At 36.0% G+C, this 22,168-nt stretch overlaps 1 long non-coding RNA gene across 1 annotated transcript; it reads right to left on the reverse strand.

Annotated features, from left to right (window-relative positions):
* Positions 1–422: 422 nt before the first annotated feature.
* Positions 423–22,168, reverse strand: LOC119866391. Its single transcript, XR_005380072.1, has 3 exons — positions 20,347–22,168; positions 13,423–13,530; positions 423–1,351 (listed from the first exon to the last, which is right to left on the reverse strand). It is a non-coding gene; the product is annotated as an uncharacterized LOC119866391 (long non-coding RNA).

Consider the following 22,168-nt stretch of genomic DNA (forward strand, 5'->3'; position numbering starts at 1 on the left):
TTTCTGGGTCTGAGGAGAAAGGAAGGAATTTCCTTCATGGTAGCATATTTTGGGACAGTGTAGTGGTGTCCATTTTCCTGCAAAATATCAAGTCATAGCTCTTTGAAGGAATACTTCAAATGCCAAATGAATGATAAAGAAAGAACAGAGATGTAATTAAAAGATCATAATAAAAATGTAGTTGCTTATAATACATTCCAGGTATGCGTGTGTATGTGTGTGTGTGCCAAAACTTAATTTTTTAAAGGATTTTATTTACGAGAGAGAGAGAGAGAGAGAGAGAGAGAATGAGCAGGGGGAGGGGCAAAAGGATAGGGAAAGAGAGAATCCTAAGCAGACTCTGTGCTGAGTGTGGAGCCTGACACTAGGTTGGATCTTATGACCCTGAGACCTGACCTGAGCTAAAATCAAGAGTTGGACACAACTGAGCCACCCAGACACCCCCAGAAACTTAATATTTTTAAACATTCTTTAATACACATTAAGTTAATATTTATTAAAATACTGTGTGTCAGAACTTGAATCTTTCTGAGTATCTTTTTTGAGGAGTTAATTTTGTTGTGTTTTATACAAAATGCTACTTTTAAACTATTCAGGGGGGCAAAACATATTATACGCACTCTAAAAAGAACATTAATATTTGTTGAGCATTTACTTAGGTTCATATAAAGCTCTACGTATAAAAATTCCACTTAAACTAAAACAATAACATTGTGTTGGGGGTTTATAATATATGTAGTCCTAATAGTACATGTATAAGTTTAATATGGATACAAGAAAAACATACTCAACAATAATATAAGTGTCTGGAGGGGAGAAATCAAAGTATACTATTGTGATTGAGGTTCTCAATTTATTATTCGCAAAAGGAATAATAGGAAATTGATATTGTGCTGATCTAGAAAATCTGAATCTTGAAAAAATTGTACTTGGCATTGACCCTTTAAAGTTGTGAAGAAGGACACTTATGGTAACCCTGAACTATATCTGCAATTTATTGTATTAAAATGAAAAATAAGGATAAAAATAACATTGTGCAACACTTCATTTTCAAATACTGTTCCAAATTTTGTTAACAGCTACAGACATTAAAATGAGGCCACACTAAGGAATTAACCTTGCACATTAAACACATATGCACACACACAAAAAAGGCTTTACAAAAGAAAGGTTGATTGTCCCTCAAAGTTCTCACTAGCCAGTGAAAAGTATAACACTGACTTTGTCAACACAGAAGTAGAGAAATACAGCTCCTTGCCATTGTCATGCTTCAACTTCAAATGTAATGACCTGAAGTAGTCAACATGTTGGGTCTGGGTCCAGACTGCCAGGATGCAAATCCCAGGTTCACCTTATGGGAGTGATAACAAGTGAAATATTTAACCATCTCTAAGTCCTATTTCTTCATATATAAAATGGGGATAATCACAGTATCTACTTTACAGGATTGTTACAAGTATTAAATGGAAGATTAAAGTATTTAATACAGTTCCCGGTACATAGTAAGTATTTAATAAAAAAATTAGCTTTGGTTACTGTATTTGTTGTACAGATGACTTGATTTGATGGAGAAGTAAAAAGTCTCTTTGATGTATAAATAGAGTTTGGTATAGAAATAACAATATCCTTACCAGGATTAATGGTGATAAAGCATTTAGTCACAACTTTCAATCTTTGCTATTTTTTTAAAGATTTATTTACTTAGGGATGTCTGGGTGGCTCAGCAGTAGAGCATCTACCTTTGGCTCAGGTCATGATCCTGGAGTCCCAGAATCAAGTCCCATATCAGGCTTCCTGAGTGGAGCCTGCTTCTTCCTCTGCCTGTATGTCTGCCTCTCTCTGTGTCTCTCATGAATAAATAGATAAAATAGTTTTTAAAAAGATTTATTTATTTTTAGAAAGAGAGAGAAAGTCAGGTGAAGAGGGACAAGAGAGAGGGAGAGAGAATCCCAAGCAGACTGCACTGAGCACAGAGCCCAAAGCAGGGATCGATCTTATGACCCTGAGATCAAAACCTGAGAGAAACCAAGAGTCAGACACTCAACCAACTGTACCACCCAGGTGCCCCTCAAACTTCATTATTTTATGTACTGCTCTTTCCTTCCACCAAACACTTGAACAGGAAGAGAGAGAAGTAAGGCAAAGCAAAGTTAGTAGTAAAATCAGTACTATGCACTCCTCATCCTGTTCTTGTACCTATAATATGTAGGGAAAAGCCTACAGTTTTTAGGCAACCCACCTGTCACTGAATCTGTCACTGAATTGTTACAATTTCCCCAGTTAATAAATATTTGTTGAGGACTTTTTTTTGTTGTTGTTGTTGAGGACTTATTATGTGCAAAGCAAAATTCTAGGTGTTGGGGAAAATCTGGGCAAAAATCTAGGGGAATTTGCCCTTACTGGAATAGGAATGTATACTATAAAGTTAAAATACTTAGAACTTACATTAGGTATATACAATAGAAGTAGGTGCTTAGGATCTAATCTGTGACCAACGTAATTCAAATTCTCAAAAGCGCAAAACTAGCACACCCTTTGGATCAGTACAATACATGCAGCAGTCCATTAATGTATTGTCATATTGTTTGATCTTAAAATAGAATTTTAAAAAATTAACTAGCAACCAAAGAAAAATTTGCCATGTACTGCCAGTTAAACTGGGAGAAAAGGTATCCCTCTACCCTTAGGATGTATGTTATAAAGATGAGATAAACCTAAAACATATATCCAATAGTAAAAGTGATATTAAAGATACCAAAGGAGTGTTGATAATAATTAGGTTATTGGGAGTTCAAAGGAAAGATTGTATGATCTGAACAGTATTCTGATACTCTATAATAGCAATCCATAAACTATGAGGTAGAAGAAGTGGAGCCAGACCTTTATGTGAATCAAATGAAAACTATATTCTCTCTGGAAAAATGTTCATAAAGCATGCACTATAATGTTCACATACAATTATTTTTATTACATTGATTATTGATCTTCCTTACATAACAAACACACAAAAAAATCTTTACCAAGACTATGTCCTCCTTGTTTTTTCACACAAAGATTAACAGCTTCATTCTGGAAAAAGAATTAAAATGCAAACTGGAAGGAAAAAGTTATCTTTAATTCTCCTCAAAAGAAAATTTCATTGAGAAGGTTGTTCTCTTTGCAAAAATAGACTCTAAGGAGTAGTCTTTACCCATAGCAACATTCATGTCATGCGTAACATCTGTAACAATTTTTAAGATTATCGGAGGAAGCAACCTTCAAAAGGGCTTTGCATTGTTTCTTGGGTTTTGTGGATTACTGCCTTCAGAAAAATTGATAAAGCTTATCCCCACCTCCCACCCCCACTTTATTTGCAGAATCACTTCCTGTATCACTGGACACTTTACATAGCTGTTTCTCTTAAATCTTTTCTCTCATGATCTTAAGCAACATTTAAAAATTCACCTCAGTTAATTTACCAAAGAAGACTCGAATGGGCTTTTCCCTGTCATACTGTTCTTAGAATGGGCTTTGTTTTCTTTTCAAAAATAACAAAAGAAAAATGTTTAAAACTTAATCACACGCTTTGCGATTGTTCCTTGGGAGAGTCAGTACATTTCCGTGCAAATGAGAATGTCATATATTCACATTTCATGACAAAATGATTTTAAGGGACTCACTGGCTTTCCTAGCAATAGGCAAAGCTTCTTCCGGGACTACTGACTGAGGTTTTGATGACAATGCATCAAAAATGAGTCATTAATGCATGGAACTTCTTTCTTCACCAAATACCGCATAAAGTCTAGAGTACAACATCCTAGCCCTCTGTGCCTGAATGGGTTGCACGTGTTTCAATACAATGATCCCCTCTATCCTTGTAGCAAGTGGATAGGGACAGTCTCTTCTTTAAGCAACCCCCTATGTTCATCCTATTTTACCGTACAAAATTTACTGTTTTTAGCATGTGCCATGGATATAATGGAAAAAGTTGGAAGCACAGTTGCTTGACAAAAGGTTTTCACCATTTCAAAAATATTGCTTTTACTGTTTTCAAAAGGCTTTCTTAAAATACTTTTTTTTTTTTAATGACACGGTAAGCATGTAATAGATGGAAACCAGGAACTGGCTTGCCCTTAGACCGTCCAATAGTCTCACTCAGTGGCATGCTAAAAGCAGTAGCTGAAATATTCCTCCCTGATCTGTTTCAAAATAGTAGAAAAAAACATTAGCAGTTTGGGAGTGGATGACTTCATCCAACAGAGATAATATATTTTCTCCCTCTGCCTCAAATCACAAACTAACTTTACTACTTCTAGGACATGTGACTTCTAAAGTTTCTGCAATTCTGTGGCTTCTTTTTATTTGAACTTTGTTGATCCTTCAGAAAAACCCCGTTTTGTTCAAGGTACAACCCAATTTTGATAAAAATATACGTCTTTTCTCAGTTCTTTCAGTTTCTCTCTTAATAAACAGGCATAATTCTTCATTTAGTTTTGTTCTGTGGAGCTATGACAAGAGCACTTTCAAACACTACTAACACATTAACTCTTGATGCTTAGCTAATGAGGAAACTGTAGAAGTTATTATCTTGATTTAAGAGGGGAAAGCAGAGGCATAAAAAGGTAATGATGACTTGTCCAAAGGCATAGTTAATGGCAAATATTTATCAAGCACCTCTGTTCTTAGTATTGTGTTACTATACTTGTATTTTCTGCTTTTTAGCCAGGCCTTTAGAGACTAGCCTATCTATGTGTCAGATTAATAATACGTTTATGAACTGAGATGATATGCTATTTTCTACTTATTGAGTGCCAATATTTTTTTAAATTCTTGCAGCTTTCAGATGTAATTGACATAGTTATATATAAGACATATATAACATACTTTGATATACATTGTGATATAATCACAATCAAGCTAATTAACATATTAAGCATAGCTTCATATAGTTACCATTTTCTTTTTTCCACCTAGTTTTTTTAAAAAGATTTTATTTATTTATTTATGAGAGACACAGAGAGGCAGAGACATAGACAGAGGAAGAAGCAGGCTCCCTGCAGGGAGCCTGATGTGGGACTCCATCCCAGGACCCCGGGGTCACACCCTGGGCTGAAGGCTGACTCTCAACCACTGAGCCACTCAGGTGCCCCTTCCCCTAGTTTTATTGAGAAATAGTTGACATATATCACTGTATAAGATGTATGGCATGATGGTTTGATTTACATGTTTTATGAAACTATTATAACAGGTTAACATCCACCTTCTCAATACACATACAATAAGAAGAAAAGAAAAAAGAACATAGGAAAATATCTCTTCTGTGACTAGAACTTTTAGGATTTAGTCTCTTAACAACTTTCTCATGTATCTTATAGTAGTGGTATCTATATTCATTATGTTGTATTTTACATCCCTAGGTCTTACTTACCTCATAACTGAATGTTTGTACCTTTTGATTGCCCTAATCCAAACCTCCTTCCCCCACTCCTACCTCTGGCAATCATAAGTTTAATCTATCTTTCTATGAGTTTAGAGTTTTAAAATTTTTTCTTTTCACATTACACATATACATGAGAGCATACAATTTTTGCTTCTCTCTGTCTCACTTAGGACCATGCTTTCAAAGTCTATCCATGTTGTCACAAAAGGCAGGATTTCCTCACTTTTTTTTATGGCTGAATAAGATTCCATTTTCTATATCTCTCTCACACAACTTCTTTATCCATTCATCCATTAGTGGATACTTAGGTTGTTTCTACATCTTGGCTATTATAAATGCTGCTGCTTTGAACATGAGGGTACAGATATCTTTCCAAGGTAGCATTTTCATTGTCTTTGAATATATTCCCAGAAGTGGAATTGCTGGATCATATGGTTCAATTTTTAATTTTTTGAGGATCCTCCATACTGTTTTCCTTAATGGCTGTACCAGTTTACAGTCCAACCAACAGTGCACAAGTGTTCCCTTTTTGCCACATCAATGCCAGCATTTGTTATCTCTTGTCTTTTTGAGGATGGCCATTCTAACAGGCATCAGGTGATATCTCACGTGATTTTAATTTGCATTTCCCTTATGACTAGTGATTTTGAGAATCTTTTCAATGTACCTGTTGGCCTTTCATATTTTTTCTGTAGAAATATCTATTCAGGCCCTTTGCCCATTTTTAAATTGGATTATTTGAGTTTTTTGCTATTGAGTTGTATGTGTTCTTCGTACATTTTGGTATGAGATATATGGTTCACAAATATTTTTTCCTATTCCACAGGATGTTTTTTCACTTTGTTGATGGTTTCATTTGCTGTACAGAAGCTTGTTAGTTTGATGTGGTCCCAACTTGTTTACTTGTGCCTTTGTTACTGTGATTCAGGCGTCATAACCAAAAAATCATTACTAAGATCATGTCAAGGAGCTTTGTTTCTATGTTTTCTTCTAGGAGTTCAATGTTTCAGGTCTTACATTTAAGACTTTAACCCATTCCAAGTTAATTTTTGTGAATGGTGTGAGACGGGGGTCTAGTTTCATTCTTTCACATGCAAATATCCAATTATCCCAGCACCGTTTATTGAAAAGACTCTCCATTGAGTAGTCTTGGCTACCTTGTTGTATATTAGTTACCATATATACTTGGGTGTATTTCTGGGCTCTCAGTTCTGTTCCATTGGTCTATGTGTCCATTTGGTTTTTTAAAAATTTCTTTAAATGATTTTATTTGAGAGAGAAAGTGCACGAGAGAGAGAGAGAGAGAGAGAGAGAGAGCAGGAGCAGTGGGGAGAGGCAGATGGAGGGGGGGAGAGGCTTACTCTCCACTGAGCAGGCAGCCTGGCATGGGGCTCAATCCCAAGACCCTGGGATCATGACCTGAGCCAAAGGCAGAGACACTCAACCAACTGAGCGACCCAGGTGCCCCTATGTGTCTGTTTTTATGCCATTACCATATTGTTTTGATGACTATAGCTTTATCTGATAGCTTGAAATCAGAAAATGTGTTAACTCCTGCTTTGTTCTCCTTTCTCTGGATTTTTTTTTTTTTTTTTTTTTCCTGTTTGGGGTCTTTTGTGGTTCCATACAAATTTTAGGAGTATTTTTTTCTACTTTTATAAAAAATGCCACTGGAATCTTAATAGGGATTTCACTGAATCTGTAGATGGTTTCTGGTAGTATTGGCATTTTAACAATGTTAATTCTTCCAATCCATGAACATGGCATGCCTTTTCATTTAATTGTGTCGTCTCCAATATTTTTCATCAGTGTTTTGGAGTTTTCAGTGAAGAGATTTTTTTTTTCTGCCTCTTCGGTTACATTTATTCCTAAGTATTTTATTATTTTTGATGCTATTGCAAACAGGAACAATTTATTTCTTTTTCAGAAGTTTCATTACTAGTGTATTACTAGTGTATACTACTGCTGATTTTTGTATATTAATTCTTTATCCTGTAACTTTATTGAATTCATTGATTAGATAGAACAGGTTTTTAAAGATTATTTTGGATTGTCCCTATATAAAATCATGTTGTCTGCAAATAAAGAAAATTTTACTTCTTCCTTTCCAATTCTGATAACTTTTGTTTTGTTTTGTTTTGCCTGATTGCTTTACCTAGGACTTCCAGGACTATGTTGAATAGGAATGGTGACAGTGGGCATCCTTGTCTTATCCCTGATCTTAGAGGAGAAGCTTTCATCCTTTCACCATTGAGTATGATGTTAGCTGTGGGCTTGTCATATTTGGCCTTTATTATGTTGAGATACATTTCTTCTATGTCTAATTTGTTAAGCATTTTTATTGTGAATGGATGTTGAATTTTGTCAGATGCTTTTTCTGCATCTATTGAGATGAACATATGATTCTATTAATGTGATATATTCCTGTACAACAGGAATAAATCCCATTTGATCATGCTGAATGATCCTTTTAATATGCTGCTAAATTCAGTTTGCTAGTTATTATTGGGAATTCTTGCATCTATATTCATCAGGGATAGTGATTTATAGTTTTCTTTTCTTTTTTATTTATTTATTTATTTATGATAGTTTTCTTTTCAAGTAGTGTTCTCTTTTGATTTTGGTATGAGGACAATATTGACTTCCTAAAAGGAGTTTGGGAGTATTCACTCTTTAGTTTTGGGGAAGAGTTTGAAGAACATTGGTGTTAATTCTTTAGATGTAAATTTAAATAAATTAGTAAAATTCACTAATGAAGTCATCTGATTCTAGGCTTTATTTCATTGAGAGCTTTTTTATTACTGATTTAATCTTCTTACTAGTAATCGGTATATTCAGGTTTTCTATTTCTTCCTGAGTTATTCTTTGTAAGTTGTAGGTGTCTAAGAATTTTTCCATCTCTTCTAGATTGTCCAGTTTGTTGGCATATATTTGTTCATAGCAGCCCCTTGTGATCTTTTGAATTTCTGTGGTATCCATTATAATGTCTCCTTTTCCATTTATGATTTTGTTGATTTGGGTCCTCCCTATTTTTTCCTTGGCTGGTCTAGCTAAGGGCTTGTCAATTTTGTTATCTTTTCAGAAAACTATTTTAGTTTGGTTAATCTTTTCTATTGTTTTTCTGTTATTTCATTCATTTCTGCTCTAATCTTAGTTATTTTTCTTCTACTGCTAACTTTGGGATCAGTTTGTTCTTTTTCTAGTTCGTTAAGGCATAAAATTATGTTGTTTATCTGGGATATTTATTACTTCTTACTGTAGGCATTTATTGCTATGAACTTCCATCTTAAAACTGCTTTTGCTATATCCAATAAGTTCTGACATTCGAAATTGACACATTTTCATTTGTCTCAAGAAACTTTCTTTCCCCTTTAATTTTTTTGATTCGTTGGTTGTTCAACATAGTACAGTATATTGTAGCCAGAGAAGATACTTGATATGGTTTCAATCTTCTTGAATTATCTAAGGCTATTCTGTGGCCTTACGTATGTTCTATCCTAGAAAATGTTCTGTGCTTTAGAAAAATGTGTATTCTGCTGTTGTTGGATAGAAGGCTCTGTACATTTTATTAGGTCCATTTGGTCTACAGTATTGTAGAAAGGTTTTTCTTTCGATAAGAAACTGTTTCCTTATCGATTCTCTGCCTGGATGATCTATCCATTGTTGAGAGTGAGGTATTAAAGCCCCCAACTAGTACTATATTACTGTTTATTTCTCCTTATAGCTCTGTCAATTTTTGCTTTATATATTTAGGTGTTCTGATGTTGGGTGCATAAATATTTATAACTGTCACTTTTTTAAAAAGATATTTATTTATTTATTTATTTATTTATTTATTTATTTATTTATGAGAGAGAAAGAGCATGCTGGGGGAGGAGCAAAGGGGAGGGAATGAATCTCAAGCAGACTCACTCCACGCAGGGCACGGAGCTCAACAGGTGCTTGATCTCATGGCCCTGAGATCATGACCTGAGCTGAAGCCAAGAGTCAAACGCTTAAACTACAAAGCCACCCAGGTGCTCCTACAATTTTTATGCTTCTTGATTGATCCTTTTCTCATTATATAATGACCTTTTTGTTTTTTTATAATTTTTAGTTTAAAGTCTATTTTATCTGATATAAATATTACTAACCCTACTTTTTTGTTGTTGCTACCATCTGCTTGAAAGATCTTTTTCTTTTTTTTAAAGATTTATTTATTTATGATAGACACACAGAGAGAGAGAGAGAGAGGCAGAGACACAGAAGGAGGGAGAAGCAGGCCCATGCCGGGAGCCTGACGTGGGACTCAGTCCCGGGACTTCAGGATTGCGCCCTGGGCCAAAGGCAGAGGCCAAACTGCTGAGCCACCCAGGGATCCCCTGAAAGGTCTTTTTCTATTACCTTGCTCTCAGTGTGTCTTTAAGGCTAAAGTGAATCTCTTATGGGCAGCATTTGTTGAACCTTTTTTTTTTTTTTAAATCCAGTCTGTCATTCTATGTCTTTTGATTGGAGAATGTTCTTTATGTTCTTTACGTTTAAAATAATTATTGATAGGTAAGGACTTATATTTTTTTACACTTTTACTATTGCCATTCTCTTTATTGTTTTCTGGTTGTTTTGTAGATCCAGTATTGTTTCTTATCTTGCTATCTTTTTTGTGTGTTTTGATGTCTTTGGTATCAGTATGTTTTGACTCCTTTATTGTGTTCTTTAGTGTAATTGCTAAAGATTTCCCCTTTTGGTTACCATGAGGCTTACATAAATATCCTAAACTCATAATACCCTACTTTAAACTGATAACTTAATTTTAATAGAATTTATATACTTTACACTTTTACTTCTTTTCTCTTTCACATTTTAGATTGCTGCTGATACAACTTACATGGTTTTTATATCATGTAACTAATAATAGATTATTGAATTATGGTTACCTTTGCTCCTTTTTTTTAACTTTTTAAAAAGATTTTATTTATTCAAGAAAGACACAGGGGGGATCCCTGGGTGGCACAGCAGTTTAGTGCCTGCCTTTGGCCCAGGGCGCGATCCTGGACACCCGGGATCGAATCCCACATCGGGCTCCCAGTGCATGGAGCCTGCTTCTCCCTCTGCCTATGTCTCTGCCTCTCCCTCTCTGTGTGACTATCATAAATAAAAAGAAAGAAAGAAAGAAAGAAAGAAAGAAAGAAAGAAAGAAAGAAAGAAAGAAAGAAAGAAAGAAAGAAAGAAAGACACAGGAAGAGGCAGAGATATAGGCAAAGGGAGAAACAGACTCCTTCTGTAGGGAGCCTGATGCAGGACTCAATCCCAGGACCCTGGGATCACGACCTGAACCAAAGGCAGTTGCTCAACCACTGAACCACCCAGGTGCCCCTTCTTTAACTTTTAAACTAGAATTTCTTTGTGCATGATATTGCAGAATCACATTATGACTGTATATTTACCATTACCACTGAGATTTATACTACCTTTTTGTGTCTTTATGATATTAGTGTTCTTTAACTGCCACTCAGAGAAGTCTTTTTTTACCATTTCTTGTAAGGCAAATCCAGTGGGAATGAACTCCTTCAGCTTTTTTTTGGAAAAGTCTTTATCCATCCTTCATTTCTGAAGCACAGCTGGTATAGAAGTCAAACTGGTATAGAAGTCTTGGTTACCAGTTATTTTCTTTTGATATTTTGAATACATCATTCCTGTCTCTGTTGACCTGAAAAATTTCTGTTGAGAAATCTCCTTCTACTCTTATAGGAGTTCCTGTTACGTAACCTCTCTTTTCTCTTCCTGTTCTCAAAATTCTTTCTTTGGTTTTGGACTTTTGAGAATTTAATTATATTGTGTCTTGGTGTAATCCTATTTATCCTATTTAAGTTCAACCTATTTAGGGTCCCTTAGGCCTTAAAGATTTGATTGTCCATTTCTTTTCCCAGGTTTGGGGAGCTCTCAGCTATTACTGCTTGAAACATACCTTCTGTCCCTTTCTCTTTCTCTTCTTCTGGAATTACCACAGTGTGAATATTTCTTCTTTTCATTGCATCCTATAAATCCTGTAGGCTTTCTTCATTTTCTCTTTTCTTTTTCTTTTTTTTTTTTTTTTTTACTCCTCTGACTAGGTAATTTTCAATGTCCTATCTTCCAGGGTGCTGATCCTTTCTTCTGCAAGGTTGAGTCTACTTTTGAAACTCTGCTGAATTCTTCAGTTCAGTTATTCAAGTCTAGATTTTTTTTTTTTTTGGTGGTTGCTATTTGCTTATCAAATTTCTTTTTATCCAGCATTTTTTTTTTCAATTTCACATAATTGTCTGCATTTTCTTAGAATTCACTAAAGTTCCTTAAGAGGATTATTCTGAACTCTTTACCTGACAGTTCATAGATCTCCATTTCTTTAGGGTGGATTGCTGGTGCTTTATTAGTTTCTTTGGATGATGTCATATTTATCTGATGTTTTTTGTGATCTTTGATTCCTTACATTAGTGTCTGTGCATATGAAAATCTCCTTTTCCAGACTTTACAGGTTTGCTTAGCAGAGAGAATTCTTTACCTGTCAGTTCAGTTTGGGTTTCTGGAGGTGTCTGTGGGTAATGTTTTTCAGCAGGTAGGGTCTACTATTATGGTCTACTTTGGGACAAGGCAACCGTTTTGAGCTCTAAGGATGGGGATAGGTTGGGAATGGTGAGTCACTGACTAGAGAAAAATTGGGTAGGACTGATGGCTTTGTTCCTTACCCAAGTGAGGCTGTAGTACTACATTCAGTTGTAGATGGGGTTGGAAATTAGCTTCCATACCCTGGCAGGACAGCAAGCCAGGGTGCAGGGCCAAAAAGCTCATTGTGCACTTAATTCCCTGGTCTGGTGAGGCCACCTATTTTGCTCTGCAGGTGGAGAAATCACAGGCTGCACTCTGTTCAAACACTATTGTATATCAGACTGTTGAAAGGGCTATACAGCTTTCCATGTGCTCTGGTTAAGTTTCCTGGTGACAGGCTAAAGGCTGTATTCAGTAATGAGACTATGAATTAGATTTCTTTCCTGGGCACAGTGAGAAGAGGCTGCTCTAAAGCTGGTAAAGCTCTTTGTTGTCTTAACTCAAGCTGACCCACAGGTCAAGTTCCCTGGCCAAACACAGCCACTGGCTTTGCTCTTCAAATTATTAGCTCTGTCTGCCCTTCTCTCAGCTTGAGTATTGCCAGGCCACATAGCTTTCAGATATTTTTGCCAGCCCTTATGGTCAGATGGAGCTAGAAGACACCCTCCGCAGCCAGTGAGGCTATAACTCAGCCCCTTTGCCTGGGTAGAAAAGGGAGGTGATGCTCCAGGCTATCAGTTTCCCATACAGGCTCTCTGGTTGGGAAGGGATAGAGCTACCCTGAGCATTGTCTGTGAATCAATCCCCTAGCCTGACATAATATGGGAACACTCCTTGCTCTGTATTGGCTTTGTTCTGGGAACAATCAGCAATACCTGCTTTCCTCTCAGCTGGAGCACCACTGGACTGCACAGCTTCCAGGAGTGGTCACCATCCAGCCCTCTTGTCAGATGGAGCCACTCTCCACAGTACGTGGGACTGTGACTCAGCACCTTGCTTAGACATGCACAAACTGGGCTCTAGAACCCGCAAAACTCTTTGCTTGAGGATCCAGTTGAGGCGGATCTGCACCCTTCCAAGTTCCTGGGTGAGAGTCCATCCCCAACTTGGCTCTGTGGGTAAGCAAGGTTGCTGGTTGGAATTACTATTTGCCAGTATGAACTCAGTCTGCCAAGATCCATGTACTAGTTGTTGCAAGCCCATTCCCCTCCTGTCACATTCAGATTCCAAACGACTGAGCTCTGAACATCCTTCTACAGTCCTTATGGTATGACATCAGATTAGAGGCTCCCACAAAATGGCCTGCAATGCTGGGGAGGCTGTTCGTACCCCTGGGTTCTCTGCCCACTGGGGGAACCAGACGTTCAGGAGAGACCTCTCTGCATGGTCCTGCGCTGATCTAGGGGAGGGGCAACGCAGCCATTATGTAGTGCTGCTCTTACCTTGTAATGTAGTCTGTCTTGGTCTTTCAGGTACAGAGGGGTGCTTCAACCTCACCTCCATCATCTAGGATTCTCTCAGTGCCATCTTGTTCTTGAATAATTGTTGTTCTTGTGTGGAGATGCAAAGTCAAGAATGATGTTGTCATTCTTGGTGCCACCTTGATGATGTCACTACATTTCCTCTTTTTCAAAAAATGTTTGTGGTGAGAACACTTAAGATCTACCTATGTAGTAAATTTCAAGTATGTAATATGGTATGTGGTCACATCATTGTACATTCTATTTCCAGAACTCAGTTATCTTGCACAACTTAAATTTTTAACCCCTCAACATCTCCCCATTGCCCCCTTCCTTGATCCCCACTGCTTCTAAGAGTTTGACTGTTTTGGATTCTATATGGGAGTCACATAATGCAGTATTTGTATTTCTGTGTCTGACTCATTTCAGCCAGCATAAGGTCCTTTAGGTTCTTCTATGTTGTTAAAAGTGGCAGGGTTTCCTTTTTTAAAAAAGCTGAATGGGATGCAGCGGTTGAACATCTGCCTTTGGCCCAGGGCGTGATCCCAGAATCCAGAATCAAGTCCTGCATCAGGCTCCTTGCAGGGAGCCTGCTTTTCCCTTGACCTGTGTCTCTGCCTCTCTCTCTGTGTCTTTCATGAATAAATAAATAAAATCTTTTTAAAAAATAAAAATTAAAACATTAAAAAAGCTGAATATTCCAAAGTGGAATATTTTTTTCCAGTTTTAATGAGATGTAACTGACATACAGCACTGTTCACATTTGAGATATACAGCATAATGACTTGACCCCCATGTAGCACAAAATGATCACCATAATGAGTTTAGTTAGTTAACATTCATCATCTTATATAGTTACCCCTCAGAAAGCTTTTTCCTTTTGATGAGAATCTTTGAATCTATTCTTTTAGCAAATTTCAAATACATCATACAGAAATGTTAGCTAGTCATCATGTGGTAGATTATAATCTCAGAATTTATCTTGTAACTGGAAGTTTATGCCTTTTGACCAATTTCATCCAACCCCCCAATTCACTGTAAAAGCAATATACAGTATCACAGAACTCATTTTTTAGAGAAAAAGAAATAAGAGCAAAAATCAGTATAATGATTTAAGAAAAATGAGGTTTATCAACAGTGTCCATAATCTTTTTTTTTAAAGATTTTATTTATTTATTCATGAGAGACACAGAGAGAGAGGCAGAGACATAGGCAGAGAGAGAAGCAGGCTCCCTGCAGGAGCCCAATGTGGTACTCGATCCAGGACCCTGGGACCATGCCCTGAGTCAAATGCAGATGCTCAACCGGTAAGCCACCCAGGTGTCCCAACAGTGTCCATAATCTTAAGGCTTTTAAATGATTAGAAAAATTACAAAACACCAGTAAGATTGATGAAAAAAGAAAGGAAATAAAATAACACAGGAATAAATATTATTTGCTGTAAAAATATTTTAAAACTTTAGATTTAATTATAATTCCCAGAAAAATAATTATAACATATTTATTCAAAGGACCAACAATCATTATATAAATAAATTAGCAAAATTTACCAATAAAATGTAGAAAATTTCACAGTGAGTCATGATAAATCCTTAAAATATAGAAAGGATTAAGTATAGGACTAATACATACCTTATCAAAAAACTGGATAATACTTTATTTTTTAATTTGTATTGTTTTTGGATAAGAATACTTTAGAAAAAATATAATTTATAAGTATGAATGTAAACATTTTAAATATAAATTGAGAGTTCAAACATGGTTGAAAACCACTGCATCTTTCACCTCAAGCTGTTCACAATTTAGTATCATAGATCTTAAACTCAAAAGTCCCAAAGAAGCTGACTTTATAATCCCCTTCTCCAGGGTCTCGAATAATAGCTGCAGTGAGGGTCAAGGTCTGGAATTTGATAGAGCATCGATTTCATTTTTTGAACATTGCTTCCCTATACTTGCCTTTGATTTCTTCTATTGTCAATGTCCTGCTTGTTAAATGCCCAAGTCTCTTACTGTTGATTCTAGATCATTGACAGCTTAACCTAAGAGTCTTTATTGATAATGCTAGAAAAAGTCTGTCTCATGCAACAGATGCACTGTAAGCACATTGTCACCATAAAATATCTCTGGGCATCACATCCAAGTGAAAGGGTTATTTTATATAAAAGATACAAAATTATCTTTGTGTCTTTCCCCCTTCTACTGAGATATGCATATAACTTCAATAATAAAAACAAAGGCACATTTTTGGATTGTTCCTCACATTTTGCAATCCTTTGAGAAATGGTATTCAGCAGAAAATTCTAGAGAGTGCCCAACTTAAGTTCCATCTAAATAAAGAAGTTTCTGCTACCATAAAAAATTACATATTAAGAAAAGTTGAATGAGTAGCTAAGTGTTTTGCTAATACTAAAAGCATTGCTCATCTCAAATGGTGTATCACATTTTTCAAATGAAATCTTGAATGTAACTATCCTTTACTTACTAGGACACATTTGAAATAATTTTCCTGAGTTATTGTGGTGTGTATCATTCCTATTTGCTTATGGAATTGTGCTATAATTTTGCTTAGTGTTCTATGAAATTAATGTTCTACATTTTTATTGATCTAATATACATGCAGAAGTATTTAAAAGAGAGAACTGGAGGCTCCAAAAAGAGGTATGTGCTAGAATACTGTAGGCAACATGTATCCTGCACAACAAAGTTGCTTCTTTTTCATTTCACCATGGTTTTTAGAATCTAGAATAGTTCCTTTATAACTGGTATTGTTACAAGTAAATTGTTATTTCCCTAAAACAAAGAGTCTTAATGTTGAACCTTCAGCTATTTCAAAAAGACAGTTTAATTTTTAAAATTTTTTAAATTTTATATGATCAAAATTAGAAAAAAAAATTAGAAGGAAACAGTAAAGTAATTAGTGTCCCTTATTTTTAGCCGGGTCATTTTGCTATTTTTACATTAATTGTTTAGATCTGTGCACATTCACACCAATTTCTCTAGAAATCTTTGCTGCTTGCATCTCAGACTTCCCTTCTTCCTGAAATAATATCCTTTGAAAATTCTTTTGGTAGGGCTTATTGGTTATAAAATGTTCTTTATCTGAAAACATACTTATTCCACTTTCATTTTGAAACAGTTTTGCTGGGTAGACTGTTATAAGTGGAAAGTCATCTTCTGTTGGTATTTTGTAGATATGCTTTCACTGCCTTCTGATTCCTATTGTTGCTGTTGAGAAATCGGCTGTTAATCTACTCGTTGCCCCCTTGAAGGTGATCTTTTCTCTGGTTTGTTACTAATATATCTATTTGTTTGGGAAGTAATACAATTTCCCTGTAATGTTTCTAAATGCGATTTCTTCTTCTTCTTTTTAAATGTGATTTCTTATTGTATTTATCCTGTTGTAATTCACTGGGCCTCCTGAATCTGAAAAAGAATCTTATCCTGAAGTCTATATATATACATAGACATATATATATATATATATATATTTTTTTTTAATTTCCTCTTCCATATTACTCAGCGCTAAAAAAGATGATGTAGCCATTTGCAACAACATGGATGGACCTAGAAGATATCATGCTAAGTGAATTAAGTGAGACTAATATGATTACACTTACATATGGAATCTAAAAAAGCAAATGAACAAAATTCAAACAAATCAGAAACAGACCCATAAATACAGAGAAAAAAAACTGATGGCTGCCAGAGAGAATGGGGTTAGGGAGATAAGTAAAATGGTACAGTGAAGAGGGAGGTATGGCCTCCAGTTACATGATGAATAATTCAGAGGAATGAAAGGCACAGCACAGGGAATATACTCAGTGGTACTGTAATATGTTGAATGGTAACAGATGTAGCTACACTTATGGTGAGCATTGCATAATGTGTTGAGTCCTAAAGTCACTCTGAAATTAATGTTACATTGTGTGCCCACTTTACTTCAATAAAAAAGACATTTTTCCTTTTCCTGTTTTCTCTATTATCTTTCTCACTCTATCGTCATGTCTCTTTCTTATTTCCCATCTGTTACAATTCTGATGCATTCTGGGTAGTATCTTCAAATTTATCTTTCAATTCATTAATTCTCTCTTCTACTATGCCTAATCCACCATTTAACCTGTCTGTTGCTTTGGGAATTGCAATGATTGTATTTTTCTTCCTAGAAGTTGTATGTGGTTCCATTTAACATCTGCCTGGTCACATATTGATAGTCCCTTTTCTTGTGATATTTTCAATTCCATCTTTAACACTTCACATTCAGTCTTTTTGTTATTGTTGTTCATCTCATAATGCTAATATTGGAAGTCATTACAAGTCTAAATCTGTTGTTTTTTGTTTTTTATTCCTTGTGCATTTGTTTAATTTTACAGTGAACTTGTTTTTGGGTGAATTTATTTTCAGGAAATTCTGAGGGGCTTATAATACTTATAATACTTATAAGTATTAAGCTGATAATACTTTGCTGTGGAAAAGATTTGATTATTTTTGTTGGGTGTCAAAAGGGGCTACCAACCTGGGATCATTTTAATTTCTTGGCCCTGTGCATAAGGAATGTATACATCTCAATCCAGACCCATGTGATAATAGTTTATACATTCTATTATTTTGTTTTGTTTTCCTCTTGAAGCTATGGTGATGATATATAGGTTTTGTTTTTGTTTTTTTATTTTGCCTATGTTACTGCAGGGGATTTTCTTCACTCATCCATTCACTGAGACTATAGCCTCTTCACATGTCTCAATTTTATTCAGTAAGCATTAGGGGGTGTGTCTCAGAATTACTTCTCTCAACTTGTATGGGCCTTGGGACCTAGTTTTTTGGGTCCTGAATGCTATATAATATAAAAGATGCTAGGTTCTCAATCTTGGCATGTAACCCCAAAGTATCCATAATTCCTCATTTAATCACCTTTGATTTCAGCGTGGTGCTTTGTTTTTGTTGGGGAAGGGTGAGAATCTTGAGGATTTTCCGTACTTTCTTGCAAGGTATACAACACATTTAAAAATGTTTGTTTATTGTACTTTATCCAGTGTCTAAGTGTTTAGCTGTTGAGAGCGCCTTTTCAAAAATATCCGGATTGCTATGCTGCCAGAGGATTAAGTCATAAACAGTTTGATTTTCAAAACTTTTTTGTTAAAAAATTAAAAAATCAGACTTCTTATCAAGCGCAAAGCCATTACTATTAGTGATTTGTAAATTGGAAAGATAACAATAATGGTAGATAATGCATGTTGTTTCATCTCCCTAAGAATAAGGTAATATTATGTATAAGCTACAGATGGAAGATGTGAGACTTAGATAACTCAGAAACTTTCTTAAAGTCACATAATAAATGGCAGGGATAAGTTTGTCTGATAAACCTTTGTGTGCTCTCCCCACCCCCTGCCCCGCCCCTGGACTGCCTCTTTATTCAAGCTCTGCAATCACAGAAGATAAAGCCATTTGAAAAATGTTACGAGCTATATTTTGTTTTAATGTGCAAACTGATCAGAGATCAACTTTGCAGTAAGCAACCTTCATCTCTTTACGATGTATCAAAAATTTGGCCAAAATCTGACAGTTTCTACAAAACTTATCATGGATCAAAGAAAGAGACAAAAATGGGAAACATCAAACAGTCAAGTTGAAAAGAGATCTTTTCAGTCATTTAAGAATATCAGATAAGTTCTAGAAGCAATATATTTGTTTTGTGCTTTATTTGCTGCCTTATCTCAAAAAGAACTTAAGATAGCTGATGAGAATGCATAACATTCAAGATATAAATTAGAAATAGGTGAGGGAAAAAGAAACCAGAAGAAAAAAAAGGGAAAACAGAGAAGATTAAAATAAAAAATGTATACCACTGAGCTCATCATGAGACAGCTGGCAAATCTGGCTTTCTCAGGCCAACTTAAAAAGGGCTACCTGAGTAGTTATGAGTCACCATGTATATATAATAAAAACAATCTCATTGTTCAGAAGCACAGATATGACTGATCCCTATGAACAGGATCAAAAGTTTCTCACAAAGCACCTCAGAAACAGGACATTGTATAATGAGAAGAACAACATCCTGACCACATAACTGTGCAATTTTTTGAGTGAAGGGAACTATTAGACATTATGCTGGGACGACAGGTATAAATGAAGACTGTCCCTCCAAAATAAAAATGTACACTTACCCTACATATTTTGTGAAGATATTTTATTATTGCCTCCCTCAGTGCAAACCAGTGAGTGCACACAAACAGCAATTTAGTAAAAGCAACTGTATTTGAGTTTAACGTAACCTGATTGGCCCTAACTTTCAGCTGATCTAGTTACATGGTAGACTTCAGGGCACAGTGGAGCAGGAGTAACATGCTTAAATGGGCTCAGTGGCAAGGGAATGAACCTAAGACTGTCAAGTAGCCAGGTATGGGATAAGAGGAAATGGTTAGTGGAAAAAAAATTTTTTAAACAATACTTTGAAAAACAAAATCAACCTACAGTTGAATCTGGTTTCCAACCCAGTGACTGACAGTTGGGAATAATGACATATCCATATAATATGGTTATTTGATGTCTTGCCATCTGCATTCAATATTCAATAGACATTTTTAAACATTAACCAGGCCTTCACTTTTCAACTCATTCTTGCTTGTGTCTATCACTTTGTTGAAAATATATTTAGGAGGGTTTCTAATTAAATTTGAACAAAAATTTCTGAGTTAATGCTTGGCTTTTATAAGTAGCATGTTCTTTTGAACGGTAATCATTACTGCCTCAAGATTTCCTCTGACCCTGGCTTCTGAAGAAATGCATTTTCTTGGCCTTTCAGTTTGAAGGACCAGTTTAAAAATAGTCCATCCAAATACAGGCTACATTAGTAAAAGTAGAAGATTCCAAACCAGGGAACTAACACTTAAAGGGGGATTGTGGTCTTACCTTAACACTGCGCTGGTCAGATCCCATAGCTCATTGTGGGTGTCTCCATTCCTAAAGTGAGACATTGACAAAGCATGGAGCCCCAGATGGCAATGCCAATTGTCCACTATTTCTAGGTTTCTTCTCCTTTCAAGGGACATTTTCAAGTTTTTGTACTTCAATTCCACCCCCACTACCTTCATCAACTCTCAGAAGATGACCTGGCTTCAGAGACATCATCAAACAATTCAAGTCTGCTCCCCCACTTTAGATGTACCTGTGTTCACATAGCTCTGGTTTGTGGCAGAGGTATCCATTCGCCTGTTCAAGACACATTAATCCACAGGATGTCACCTCTTCTGCCTTCTTAAGAATTTTTTATTATTTATTTACACCCTATTCTGTATCTTCAACTCTCCCTTTCTCCAGGCTCTTTCCTATGGACACAGAAAGGAGGTCAAGTCTCCATGATCTTTAAATAAACCAGACTTGCTCTTTGTCCTCTAGAGTTTCTACACTATCTCTCTGCTCTTCACGACTTTTGAAAAGGAGGCCTGCAGGCGATGTCTTCTGCACTCACTTCCTATCAACGCCACAATCTCTGGCAATTTACATTCTGGTCCCTTCACTACTGAAATAACTCTTGCCCAATGACTTCCTAGTTGCTTAATTCAAAGAACACTTTTTTCTTTTCCTCATAGCATTGGTGACTGTTAACTTCTTTTCAACTCAATCCTCTCTTAGTTTCTGGGATAGTGCCGTATCTTGATTTTCCACTAACCTGCCTGGACATTCATTTTCAATCGATTTTATGAGCTGTTTGATAACCCCAAAATGTTGGCCTTCCTCTATCTAGTATATACATGTTGGCTTCAACTAATACCTATTGACAAATCCCAAATCTGCAACCTTAGACCAGTTCTAAACTCCTGATCGGAATATTCAAGTGCTTACCTGTCTTCAAACCCAACATGCTTATAATTGAACTTATCTGTCCCCCTCCACTCTTCCTATGTCATTGCCTTTCACTCATTCAAATCAGTCATTTAGAAATTATTTTTGACACCTTCTCTTCCTTTCCTCCTACGTTTGCGTTTAGTTGGTCATCAAATTCTAATTTTTTCTTCAATCAGTCTTCTACTCTCCTACATCGCTGCCCTAATACAGAAAGTTTAATTGTGCAGCATGCTTTCAATAGTTCCCATTATCTTCATGACACAGTTTTAATTAGCATGGCATCCAAAGCCATTCATATTGTAGCTTTCCTAAAAGTAGCAAGTACCCAAAATGTATCATTCTCTTTCACCTCTTTACCTATGCTCTTCCTACGCTATTTAGTCCTGCAATACTCAGTTCAGATATCTCCTCCTGCAGGCTGTTTCCCCAGCTTCTCCAGACAAGATTAGGTGTTCCTCTGCTATATTCCTGTAGCATTCTGGGTTTATTACTTCTATTAGGACATTCATATCAACCCTGCAACTGCTAATTTGCTTATTGGGATCCTTCTTTAAGCACACCGATAATAATACCCAACATTTGTTGAAAGCTCTGTACCAGGCTCTCTATTAAGTGCATTGTATGCATTATACATTTAATTCTCACAACAATCCTAAGAAGTAGTTACTAATACTATTTGTGATTCCCAGGGGAGGAAACTGAGCTTACAGGTTAAGCAACTTCCTCAGTCATAAAATTATATCCTTATCTTTTTGAGAGCAAGGATCTGTCCTATTTGTGAAGAAAACTTGTTGACATATGGCACATGGTAGATCCCTAACAGATGTTTATGGGTTGAATAAATGAATGAAGAGCACAGAGGACACAACTGGAACCAGAAAATAAA

Source organism: Canis lupus, chromosome 27 (genome assembly GCF_011100685.1).
Source record: "Canis lupus familiaris isolate Mischka breed German Shepherd chromosome 27, alternate assembly UU_Cfam_GSD_1.0, whole genome shotgun sequence".
Taxonomy (NCBI): Eukaryota; Metazoa; Chordata; class Mammalia; order Carnivora; family Canidae; genus Canis; species Canis lupus.